This window comes from Neofelis nebulosa, chromosome 9 (assembly GCF_028018385.1).
Source record: "Neofelis nebulosa isolate mNeoNeb1 chromosome 9, mNeoNeb1.pri, whole genome shotgun sequence".
Lineage (NCBI taxonomy): Eukaryota > Metazoa > Chordata > Mammalia > Carnivora > Felidae > Neofelis > Neofelis nebulosa.
Window position 1 is genome coordinate 7,461,030 of NC_080790.1, and position 13,106 is coordinate 7,474,135.

Below are 13,106 nucleotides of genomic sequence, written 5' to 3' on the forward strand. Positions count from 1 at the left end.
GACTTCAGCCAGGTCACGATCTCGCGGTCCGTGAGTTCGAGCCCCGCGTCAGGCTCTGGGCTGATGGCTCGGAGCCTGGAGCCTGTTTCCGATTCTGTGTCTCCCTCTCTCTCTGCCCCTCCCCCGTTCATGCTCTGTCTCTCTCTGTCCCAAAAAAAATAAATAAAAAACGTTGAAAAAAAAATTAAAAAAAAAAAAATACATCCAGAGCTCCTGTGTTCACCTCCCAGGGCAACTGATGTCTCTCTGACTTCTCTTGATTCCAATATTGTTTCCCCAGACTTGTCTAGCTCACTTGGCTTCAGTAACAGTCGCGCCAAAGCCTGTGTTCTTTCCACTTGAGAATCCATTTAAAATCAGCTACATTTGGAGAGCTGGCTTCTATCAAATATGCTAAAAACCCAGATCGATTTTTTTTAGAAGTTTCCCCTAATAAGCAAACAACCTAAGCTTTCCCACATGACTAACACCTCCTAAGATCATCTCTAGAAAGAAACAAGAAGCTCTTTGTCCCAAGGGGTTGGCAAAATCCCGGGAATGTTGGGACATTGGGAATGGGGTCTAATCCTTCTTTAGGAAGCATCGTGGCCACACCTCTTCACCTAAAGGACTTCTTTATGCAGTGGTGGTGGCTGTTGAGGGGGGTGGAAGACGAGGCCCCGCTTGGGAGTCTCTGCTTAACTCTTGGGGAACAATAACTCCCTTGGACCACCCCCCCTTTTAAAGCCCAAGTCAAGTGCCCTGCTTCAAGGACTCTCCAGATCTCCTCTCCCTGCTCGGGAGGCAGCAGGGACCTCCACAATCGTCCACCATTCCCGATGCATCACCAGCGGTTATGTAGGAAAGATATACCGTGTAGGGTCTGGTTATTAGGAACATACAGGAAGTATTTATGGTCAGACAAAAAATGATGCAGCATTTGAAACACAGGCCAGCCGTGTTTCCATTTTCAATGCTTAGTAACTTGAGAGAGCCACGATGCTATCAATTATTGCTGATAACGTTTGGAGGGCAGTATCTCATATAATTGCTATTGTCTTCTTGCAAAGCGTCCAAGCTTTTGCATTTGGTCTCACGGTTTCACCAGTGAGAGGGGTGGGGAGAAAGGAAGAGGCAACGCTCTTCATTAAGGCTAATTAATGAGTTACAGAACTCTCTTGCAGTGCTTACTCAGAAATCTTGGGGCACCTGAGTGGCTCAGTCAGGCGTCTGACTTTGGCTCAGGTCGTGATCTCATGGTTCGTGGGTTCGAGCCCTGCGTCGGGCTCTGTGCTGACAGCTCAGAGCCTGGAGCCTGCTTCACAGTCTGTGTCTCCTTCTCTCTCTGCCCCTCCCCTGCTCATGCTGTGTCTCTGTCTCAAATAAACATTAAAAAAAATAATAATAAAAAAAAAAAAGGTGCAGGCTTTCCATTGGGTGACCTGTTCTCATTGCTTGAAGAGAGATCTATGGACTTCTGGTTCAAAATGGCAGGTCGGGCATCTTTTGCTTCTCTTATTACTGGAGACCTCCCCCCTGCAATCAAGATATTGAAGTGAAAAAGAAAAAAGGATGGGGAAGGAATTGTAAAGGGAGAGAAAATCACAGAGAACATCTCAGCACCTTTCTCAAAGATGGACAGCTGATCGTAGAGAGTTTCCGGATGGAACAGGAAGAGAAATTATAGCCTACGGTATGTCGGGGCTTGCAGAGGAAACGGGAGTCAGTGTCTGACAGTGAGGCCCTGGGACTCTGTCAGCAGATGTGAACGCAGCTGGGAGCGAGAAGTAGGGGGACGAGCCAGAAGACTGGTGGAAGGTCTTCGTGTGGACAAGGCATCGTCCTCCGGCCTCACCCAGTTCACGCGTAAGGAAAAACGGATGGGGTCCCTGGCGTAGAGCTCTGCTGCCGTGTAAGAAACACTCTCTTCCCGGTGAGTTTTTACCTGGAATGGGGAGCTCTGGTTGGGGTGTGGTAGTTACCGATGGGCCCGCTAGAGCTGGGCTACTCCAGGTTCAGGCACCCACACCTGGCCCGCACTTGACTCTAGGCTTCATTAGAGTTATTTTCCATCCTGAGGAAGTTGTGTGGCAGGGGTGGGGAGAGGGGGGAGGACGGCGGTGGGGTGCGGACAGGGAAGCCTGTGCAGATGTGGACTTGTGGGTTCCAGGCCCACGTCGGGCTCTGTGCTGACAGCTCAGAGCCTGGAGCCTGCTTGGGATGCTGTGTCTCCCTCTCTCTCTCTGTCCCTCCCCAGCTCGCACTCTGTCTCTCAAAAATAAACATTAAAAAATTAAAAAAAAACAACCCACGAAACCATGAAATGTCCAGCTTTAAGTTCAAACATCCCCACAAGGAACGGCGACTCTGCAGTGTGGAAACTGCTGTCAGGCTGGTCCCCTCTGCACAGAACCAGCCCGTGGCCCCAGAGAGCTGGGAAGATGCGTCCATTCCTGCTTCTCCTGGGAGGCCTGAGAATTTTCCAGTGAACTCAGCAGCGAAAGGAACAGAAGTCTCCAGTTAAAGCTCGGGTTAAATATTAAGTTTGCTCGGCCCTTTCATTCACAGTGTTTTAACTTGTACGTGGTATTGAAGTCCGGGCCCGGGAATTATTTGCACAGGTCCTCCTGCTGGGAAGGACCTCCCGTCCTGTGGAATTCAATCAACCATCACCCAGGGGGCACAGCTGGCACTTCCTGGTCCCTTTACAGACCTTGGTTCCTTAAAGGAGCCTCTCCGCAACCTCCTTCCTCCGTTTTCTGGACGGCAAAGCCGAGGCTCAGAGGGGCAGTGGACTTGCCTAAGGTCTTGAAGCTAGGAAGTCGCAACGGTGGGACTCGAACCCAAGTCCGTCGAGTCCCCGTGGTCTTTTTGTTATGCTGGCTCCAACCAAATATCGAGAAAATCAGCAGAATAGACAAACTGACCTCCGTGTAAGGAATGACCACCCTGGTACCCAGAGTTACCGTGTAGGTACGGGTGACCAACCGTCTCTGTTTGCCCAGGACCGAGCATATTCCTGGGTTGTGGGACTTTCGACCCGTGAGTTGGTCACCCCACACGTAGGATTGTACAGATTATTTACTGAACAAAAGCGCCTGACCCAGGAGCCGGAAGAGGCTGCCGTTCAGCCATCCTCCACGCACCCAGCTGTCCCCTGTGCATCAGGGCTGTGTCCCCTCCCCCCCAAGGAAGGTACAGTGTGGACTAGCAGAGGCCCGAGGGCAGCATGTCTCAAGATGAGCCACATTGGCATGGGGATTATTTTGAGCTGAAGGCAATTGAGACCCTACAGGCTCAAGAGAAACGTTTGCCCCTCTTTCAACTACATAAAAGAATCTAAATCAGAGGATCTTTCCAGAAATAAGGGTTATTACCAGAGATAAGTTTTATCTTGAGTGACCCATCTGTATGGCAGGGCAAATGTTGGCTTTCCAAACATGTACTCCTTTTCATCTTCCTATGAATTACATTCTTTCCCTTTGGAGTCTGAGACCCCTACCCCCTTCTCCTTAGTTCAGAATGGCATACGTGCCTCATTTTGCCTGTCTTTGGAATTTCCACGTCTGTGTGGATTCTCTGTACGTATGCTATTAAATCTGCTTTCCTCCTGCTATTGATTCTTAGTCCAGCTAGAATGACCCTTGAAGGGGACAGGAATTCTTGCTTCCTGATGCTGGCTACGGTCCCACCCATTCCTCTGACATTACTAACCCAGAAGTTTAAGCAGATGAGTAGTCAAGGTAATGTTCTCTTTTTTTTTTTTTTTTTTTGAGACAGAGAGAGAAAGTGATCGAGGGGCACAGAGAAAAAGAGAGAGAATCCTACAAGGGGCAGAGAGAGAAAAGTGGAGCTCACCCAAAGTGGGACTCGAACTCACAAACTGTGAGCTCATGCCTTGAGTCAGATGCTTAACCGACTGAGCCACCCAGGCGCCTGGGTAATGTTCTCGTTTTAAACTAACCTTGTGACCCTCTTTGGCCAGAGAATTTCTCCTAGTTGCCCCCCCCCCCCCCACATACACACACTATCAAAGCACAAATTCCTAACTGTGTTCTTACAAACCAGACCTGTCACAGATGGGAAGCGAAACCGGAGGGCTATGGTAGATCTAGAATGCTCTGTCTGATAGCAAGCCTGTCCTCCTGGGTCTATGGTAGGAATGCACTTTCCATCTTGGAATGGGGTGGTCCATCTTGGAATCTCCAGCCAATGACTCGTGAGCAAAATGGAATGCGTCGCTTCTGGACTTCGGCCATCAGTTCTGCAGAAAGTTCTCAAATGGTCTTCCTCTGTGCCACAGTGATGGCAACGTTCAAGATGGCAGCAGCTCTGTCCCAGGGGTCCTGTCACTGAACAGATCCCCTGGCTAACGTGTGATCGACACGGAGCCTAGGTAAGAACTAAATATTTGCTGTTAAAAGCCAGTTGTCCTTGGGGGGAGTTTCTCACTGTGGCATAACCCAGCCTCGCTGCACTCCGCGGCGAAGAAGTTTACACTTGATTCTGTGAACTACATGTGGGGCTCTGGAGGGAAGTGTAGTCAGGCTTGCAGTTTCCAAAGACCACTCTACTCTATCTCATTGGGGTTGTTAAACATAAATAAGTTTGATAACAGGGCTTAAATATATTCTCATGTGTATTCTTTTTTTTTTTTTTTTTTTTTTTTTTTTATGTTTATTTATTTCTGAGACAGGGAGAGACAGAGCATGAGTGAGGGAGGGGCAGAGAGAGAGGGAGACACAGAATCAGAAACAGGCTCCAGGCTCTGAGCTGTCAGCACAGAGTCCGACGCGGGGCTTGAACTCACAAACCATGAGATCATGACCTGTGCCGAAGTTGGTCTCTCAACCAACTGAGCCACCCAGGCGCCCCTCATGTGTATTCTTAAATATATTCTTAGAAACCACGATTTTTTTTTTTAACTTTGATCTTACTTTTCTTTTGGTAAACGTTACTTTAATGGTAGTTGTGATGGTTGGTTCTATGTACCAACTTCACGGAGCTAAGGGATGCCCAAACAGCTGGTGAAACATCATTTCTGGGAGCGTCTGGGAGAGTGTTTCCAGAAGACATTAGCATTTGAATCGGCAGATCAGGTAAAGAGATGTCTTCACCTGTGTGGCCGAAGGTTCTGATCAGAACAGAAAGGAGGAAGGGTGAGTTCTCACTCTCAGCTTGGGGACCCCATCTTCTCCTGCCCTTGGACGTTGGCGCTCTCCATTCTCAAGCCTTTCGGACTCGGACTGAATTGTGCCACCACTTTCCGGGATCTCCAGCTTGCAGACGAGAGATGGTGGGCCTTCTCAACCTCTGCCATCATGTAAACAACTCCTGTAATAAGCTTCCTCTTACATATACGTCACTCTATATATCCTATGGGTTCTGCTTCTCCGGAGAACCCCGGCTAATACAGGAAGCCGCGAAAAATCTCCTGAGTGATACCAAAAGCAAATTTACTGTCCTACATTGATTAAAAGTCAACACTTCCAGTCAGGCCGTATGGGACTTTCTCAGCCACGCTGCCGGCCCCAAGGTTCTGCATAGTTTTGTGCCCTCCCCACCCTGCAGTAGATCAACACAGCCCGCAGGCTCCCTTCTGGGCAAACAGACCTGGAAGATAGTGGGGGGCTGGGCAAGGAAGGGGTCAGCGACAGCAGGAAGTGAGCTCTGCCCTGGCTAGAGGCCAGCCGTCCTTCTGGATCAGAAGCCACCATTCAAGACACTTCTCTAAAGAAGACATCCGGATGGCCCACAGGCACATGAAAAGATGCTCAACGTCGCTCCTCATCAGGGAAATACAAATCAAAACCACACTCAGATATCACCTCACCCCGGTCAGAGTGGCCAAAATGAACAGATCAGGAGACTATAGATGCTGGAGAGGATGTGGAGACACGGGAACCCTCTTGCACTGTTGGTGGGAAACTGGTGCAGCCGCTCTGGAAAGCAGTGTGGAGGTTCCTCAGAAAATTAAAAATAGACCCACCCTATGACCCAGCAATAACACTGCTAGGAATTGACCCAAGGGATACAGGAGTGCTGATGCATAGGGGCACTTGTACCCCAATGTTTATAGCAGTGCTCTCAACAATAGCCAAATTATGGAAAGAGCCTAGATGTCCATCAACTGATGAATGGATAAAGAAATTGTGGTTTAGATACACAATGGAGTACTACGCGGCAATGAGAAAGAATGAAATCTGGCCCTTTGTAGCAACGTGGACGGAACTGGAGAGTGTGATGCTAAGTGAAATAAGTCCTACAGAGAAAGACAGATACCATATGTTTTCACTCTTATGTGGATCCTGAGAAACGTAACAGAAACCCATGGGGGAGGGGAAGGAAAAAGAAAAAGAGGTTAGAGAGGGAGAGAGCCAAAGCATAAGAGACTCTTAAAAACTGAGAACAAACTGAGGGTTGACGGGGGGTGGGAGGGAGGGGAGGCTGGGTGATGGGTATTGAGGAGGGCACCTTTTGGGATGAGCGCTGGGTGTTGTATGGAAACCAATTTGACAATAAATTTCATATATTGAAAAAAAAAATAAACGCTTAAGGCAGACTGAAAAAAAAAAAAAAGCCGCCATTCAGACTCGAGAGGTTTGCTTGTTTCCACTCATTTGATTCTGTGTTAAAATGGCAACACCCGGGGGGGCGCCTGGGTGGCTCAGTCGGTTAAGCGTCCAACTTCGGCTCAGGTCATGATCTCACGGTCTGTGAGTTCGAGCCCTGCATCGGGCTCTGCGCTGACAGCTCGGAGCCTGGAGCCTGCTTCGGATTCTGTGTCTCCCTCTCTCCGCCCCACCCCTGCTTGTGCTCTGTCTGTCTCTCTCTGTCTTTCAAAAATGAATAAACACAAAATAATTTTTTTTTAAATAATAAATATATTTACCACCTGGCCTGTCCCAGAAAGTTTGCCAATTCCTAGTTTAGTTGAAAGACATGTGAGTTGTCACCCATTTGTTCCGGATGACAGTGTATTCATGAGAGAAAAAGTTAATATTAACCACCTGTGATCTTTATTTAACTTATTTCTGCCTTCATACCGAACTGCGTTCTCACCAGAGGCCTTGGGTGGGCGAGGTGAGCTATGCAATCCAAAGTAAAAGGTTCTTGTGGACAAACCAGCCTTCCCAGTTTTCACATTCCTTCTTTCGTAGGAACCAGAAGTTAGATCTGCAAGTCATTATTTTTCTACTTGTACTGTTTTTTTTCCGTCACAGATGAAATGTTGAAGGCATTCCCCTCCCCTCATTCTTTCTCTCATTCAGACACAAATAAGGGGACAAATCTTTTTTTTTTTTTCTGCTTTCCAGTTCTGCAAACCTCAACACTGGGAATATATCAAAGTCATTTTAATCCATATACGAATACATATCCAATTATGCTTCGATTCCTTAAACTGAAAACAAACTTATTATACCAAAAGGAAATCATCAGAGAAGAAACTCAATCTGCTCGAACAAGCGTATGCCCCACGTGTATTCAATGTGATTAACTCTACAAATATTTGTAAGACGCATCGCGATAAATTTGGGGACTAAACAAATAAGTGATCCATAATCCCTACCCTCCAGACCTCGGGAAGAGACAGCTGTGTTAAATAAATAATCAAGGTAAAGGGAGACACGGGAAAGAACAGGCACAAAACAGAGAGGACGGAGAGGTAACAGAAGTGAATAAGTCTGAGAGAGCTCAGGAGAGCGTCACAGAGAAAACACCAGAGTGGGGTTTTAAATTTTGTTTTTTAATGTTTATTTTTATTTTTGAGAGAGAGAGAGAGAAGAGGAGGAGGGGCAGGGAGAGAGAGGGAGACACAGAATCCGAAACAGGCTCCAGGCTCCGAGCTGTCAGCACAGAGCCCGATGGGGGGCTCGAACCCACCAACTGTGAGATCACGACCTGAGCCGAAATCAGATGCTTAACCCACTGAGCCCCGCAGGTGCTCCCGGAGTGGGGTTTTAAAAGAGGGGCAGAAGGTGAGTGTCCAGAAGCAGGGGTGAAGGCCCGGAGACGTGGAAAGCATGGAACATTTGGAAGCTTGGGGGGTGAGGGCAGAGAAATGAGAGCCAGTGACCTCATGGACACTTAGCTTACTTCTCTAGTGGAGAAAACCGCAACCTGATTTTTAAATAGAATCCTGTGTTTGGGGGCGCCGGGATGGCTCAGTCGGCTAAGTGTCCAGCTCTTGATTTCGGCTCAGGTCATGGGATCAAGCCCCACCTGGGGCTCTGCGCTGAGAGTGGAGCCTGCTTGAGATTCTCTCTCTCCCTCTTTCCCTCTGCTCCTCCCCTGCTCACACACACACTCTCTTTCTCATAACTAACTAACGAAATAAATAAAGCAAAATTCTTTTTAAAATCCTGCATTTGGACAAAATGAAATCCTCAAGTACAGAAAGGCTTCTCTCCACCCCAGCTCATCGAGTCCTCCCAGTGCCCACGTCATTCTGCCACTTGGAGCGTGGCCCTCGCGGTCCCATGCCGGCGCTGTGTTCTAGACGGGCGCGGGGAGGATGGGCACACAGCTGTAGAGTCGGCCCCGGAAGGATCCTGGGAAGCACACGCTCCGAACAGAGTCCTGAAGAAGGAAAAGTGACTCACCCAAGGTCCCGCGGTAAGGATTTCAGATGTATCATTTATTGAGGGCTCCGGTGCCCCCACATCCTGCAAGGTTCTGATGGTTTGACCCTTGGCAGCATTATGGGGTAGATCCTGTAGTCCCCCCACTTGACAGGCAGGGCACTGAGGCTCAGAGAGCCCAAGACGCTTACCCACAGTCGCACAGCTCATCAGGGCCAGAGCCTCCGGCAGTCTCCGTGCAAAGCCCCTGCTCCCCTAACACCCGTCCTAATGCTAAGGCCAGGTGTCGTGGTCCCTGGCTGTGCCCTCCACCACCAGCGGGCCACCCCAACTAGCAGACCAGTAGACAGTAGCACAGACAACTTTGGTGACACGTACAAAGCACGTGCCCTTGTCCTCTGAGGCGCCTCTCTCCGCGACCCAGGCTGGGTCGGCATCTTCCAGGCCCTGGAAAGACCCCAGCCCATCTTCAGTGCGCACGACCCGGCACCCTCGTGCCCACCTCGAGCGGCCAAGTGCAGAAGAGAGTTACGTGCCCGTTCCATGGTCACCGGGCCATCAGACTCTGCCCGATTGGAACAGTGCCAGCCACACCACCGTGGTCGTAGTACCCAAACCCAGCACTCAGCGAGCCGCTCACGTGCCTCTGGCTACAGGCTGCAGAACTTGGGGGGGGGGGGGAGGGGGTCTGGGGGGGGAGGGGGCGAGGTGGGGTGAGGAGGGGCAGAGAGGCTCTCCCTGCCTGACGGTCAGTCACAGTGTTTTTCAGCCTCAGGAGCAAATCGCCGAGTCAGTACTTTGGTCCTGGCCGAGCTCAGGAGAGCCTTTCTTTAGCCTTCTGGGTTTTGTTGGGGTACCACATGGGGACGTTTTGCCGCCCCCCAGACCCATCTCTGGTGGGGTTTTTTTGTTTTTGTCTTGTTGTAAGATTTTGTTTCAGTAATCTCTGCACCCAACATGGGGCCTGAACCCGCAACTCCAAGATCAAGAGTCACCTGCTGCACTGACGGGAGCCCCCCCCCTGCCCCCCCACCCCCGCCAGCTCTGTTGCTAGAAGTGGCCTTGGTGTCCAGGGATTGGCAGTTCCCGAGGCCAAGAGCTGCCGTGAGCAGGGGACGAGGGCGGCGGGCCAGGCCAGGGAGAGAGTCCTGCTTTGGCTGCTCCTCTCTTGGTGCTGGCTGCCTGGGCGGGTGGCCAGAGCTCCGCCTGTATCCCACACCCCCACCCGAGACCCTTGTCCAGACCTGGAGCCCAAGAGGAAAGAAGAGAGATGCCAGGCAGTTAACAAGGATATGGAGAAAGTGTCTCAGGGGGCGCCTGGGCGGCTCAGTCGGCTGAGCGTCCGACCTCGGCTCAGGTCATGATCTCGCAGCGCGTGAGTTCGAGCCGCGCGTCGGGCTCTGTGCTGATGCCTCGGAGCCCGGAGCCAGCTTCGGATTCAGTCTCCCTCTCTCTCCGCCCCTCCCCTGCTCACGCTCCGTCTCTCTTTCCTTCAAAAATAAACATTAAAAAAAATTAAAGAAAGTGTCTCAGGCTGGAGACTAAGAAGATGTGGTAACAACACACAGGGAGGGGTCCCGCATCGCAAAAATGACAGCAGGGAAGTTTCAGGAAATTGGAATCGAGCCCGCAGGAACATTAATAGTATGGTACCTCGGTCAGCGTCTTGATTGCGTAATCATACTATGGCCATGCCACGTGGTAACAGTGGGGGAAGCTGGGTGCCCTCTGGAAACACCCTGTACTATCGCGACAACTCTTCCGTAGGTCTAAAAGGATTTCCAAATAAAATGCTCAAAGCTTGTGTATTTTTCTGCATGAGAATTAAAGGAGGCACTACTGCCTTTCCTAACGGGGGACATCAGCAGACGATTTTGTCAGGCTGCCTTATTTCTTTGCCCCTCCCACCGTGACACACACCGCGGCCACGGGGCAAAGGTCCAAGGAGGCGGTGGGGAAACAGAAGAGAGAGCGGCGGCCTCTTCTTCATGCTACGACATTTTCCTAAATTCTCTATTGTTCCTTTATCGTTGATTGTTAATTCTTCATTGTTGCTCAGGCCAAAAAGCTTGGGGTCATCCGTGGCTCCTCCCACTCACATCCCACCTTCACACATCAGCAGTTCCCTTGGTTCCGCCTTCCGGTTACATATCCGGACCACCCTGGCCACCTCCATTGCCCTCTCTCGTTCCTCGACAGCCTCCCTGGTCTCCTTGCCCATCCCCGGTCATGCCAGACACACGCCCACCCCAGGGCCTTTGCACTGACCACATCTGTGTCACTCTGTCAGAAAGGGGCACAGCTCACGTCCATCCACATGGATGAATCCTGCTGAGTCCCGTTTCGTCATTGCAGGGAGGCCTATTTTAAGTTAACCCCCACCCTATACTTCAGACCCTCTATATTCTGCTCTATTTTCTTTCTTTGGCTCTTTCTCCTTCTAACATACAATTTAATATACTTACTGAGTGTGTTTATTGTTTGCTTTCTGTTTCCCTTCTGCTAGAACATAAACTCCCAGGGGCAGGAATTTTTTTTTTTTTCTGTATTGTTCCCTGCTATGCTCCCAGCACCTAGAAGAGTACCTGGCCCTCTGTAACTATTTGTTGAGTCGATGATCAGTGTGAGAGAAGGGCGGATGACAGCCACTTTTTCCTCTCCGGGACCAGCGTGGGCAAACTGTTCACAGAACTGTTCTTTTATAGGTTTTTCCGGCCAGGGCCAAAACCGAAATAGGGTCTGTTCTCAAGTGCTAGCTTCGTGAAGACGCTCAGATGTGAGTTTGCTCTCCACCATCTGGGTAGCCTCAGACAGATTATTATTATTTTTTTTAGTGTTTATTTTTGAGAGAGAGACAGAGGGCAAGCGGGGGAGGGACAGAGAGAGAGGGAGACACGGAATCCGAAGCAGGCTCCAGGCTCCGAGCTGTCGGCACAGAGCCCGTCGCGGGGCTCGAACCCACGGGCTGTGAGATCATGACCTGAGCCAAAGTCGGACGCTTAACCGACTGAGGCACCCAGGTGCCCCCAATGGATTATTTAATCTCACTGTGCCTCAGTTTCCTCATCCGTCAAATGGGCATTCATAATTCCTGCATCTAAAAACAAACAAAAAATACTTCCTGCATCATCCTGTTGTCGTGAGAAGTGAATACAGTTAAATGTGGTCACGCATGTCAAGCCATCAGAACGTAAGTGTTTAGCACCTAAGAAGCACTCAAAGAATGTGAGCGAAAAATGCATTTGAAAAGGTAACTGTTTAAAATTCAACATACACTTTCCCCCCAGGGATTTAGTTACTCCCTAGAGCTCCCAAGAAAGTTTGGTAACAGAACTGAGAACGTATCATCAGCCCAAGGCTGGTACCGGTTCAGTGAACATTTACTGAGGACCCACCGCGTGCCCGCCACTGTCCCGGTGACACAAGGACTGGCTTCCTAAGCGCCGGCCACCTTTATTTACCTTCTGGCTCTGGACTCATCAAGGGGAGTAGAAATCAGTTGTCAGAGCTCAAAAGGACATTTAAATGCCATCTTCCTGGGTGGGCAAGAGGAGGCCTGGAGAGGGTGTAAATAACGTGCCCAGGGTCACGTGGCTGCTCCCCTCCAAAATCGTGCTCCTTTTGATGTTCAACATGACCGTATCCGTAAGTAGGAGATGGAATAAAAATGTCTCCTTTGCAATAAAAATGTCCCAATGTCTTCTATACAATGACCAACTGTGTCACTGCTCTCAGGCGAACGTCAGTCCTGAGCTCCCTTCTCCAGCGTCTCCTTTAGGTCAAGTTTTATATCAGCTCCTAGGCGGCCGGCCGGGAGAGGCCTCCTTCTGTTTTGCTTCCAGCCTGGAAGGAAAAGAACCGGTTACTGACGTCGCTCCCAGCGCGCCCCCTGCCGACCATTAGTGGGATGCATCTTCCAGAACTCCGATCCGGGCTCAGGCTGAACGCGGGTCTTGCAGAGCCTCTAGATGGGCAGGGCTGAGGGCCAGCCGTCTGCCCTTGAGGGTGTGAGAGTGGCCATGGGACTTGACCTGTAGCCTTTGCAACGCGCGCTTTTTGATTTGGGTCGGATGTTCATTTGAGGAGGGCTTAGGCGACATGCCCCATCGCCCCCCTCCCCCAGCACTCCACACCATCACCGACTCGTTCCTTCAATGTCACTTAGCTAAATGTAGTATTTATCATGTCCTGCCGTGTGCAGGCATCCTGCTCAGAGCCGGAGGAAATGTGGAGATTAACAAGATCTTTCTGTCTATTCACCAAGACGAAAGTACCGCGTGCTGTTGGGTTCAACCTGTGGAGCCCCTAACACGTGGGGAGGAGCGTGCCCTGCATTGTGTAAAGGCAGTAACGGTCAGCAGCCTCGACCGTGAGACAGGTGCACAACACGGCTCACGGTGCGTCCTCCATAAATGTCAGGGGTCATCATCTTTACCACCGGCCAGGATAGACGGACTCACTGAAGGTCCCCGAGTGGGAGATAAAGGGTGGGATAAAGGTGTCTGTATCTGCTTTGGCTCAAATGCTTCTTCTTCTCTCTTAGCA

General features: G+C 50.3%; 1 long non-coding RNA gene across 5 annotated transcripts in view; it reads left to right on the plus strand.

Annotated features, from left to right (window-relative positions):
* The window catches only part of LOC131484343 (uncharacterized), a 12,510-nt gene extending 2,783 nt beyond the window's left edge, over positions 1-9,727 (plus strand). For 2 of the 5 annotated variants that reach the window (XR_009248177.1, XR_009248176.1), the window contains exons 2-5: positions 1,474-3,722; positions 4,283-4,375; positions 8,398-8,595; positions 9,502-9,724. This is a non-coding gene — a long non-coding RNA (uncharacterized LOC131484343). Of the gene's footprint in view, positions 1-202; positions 3,723-3,759; positions 4,376-4,948; positions 5,914-8,397; positions 8,596-9,501 lie in introns of those variants that run through there. The other 3 variants (XR_009248174.1, XR_009248175.1, XR_009248178.1) reach the window with 3 other exon arrangements.
* Positions 9,728-13,106: the final 3,379 nt, after the last annotated feature.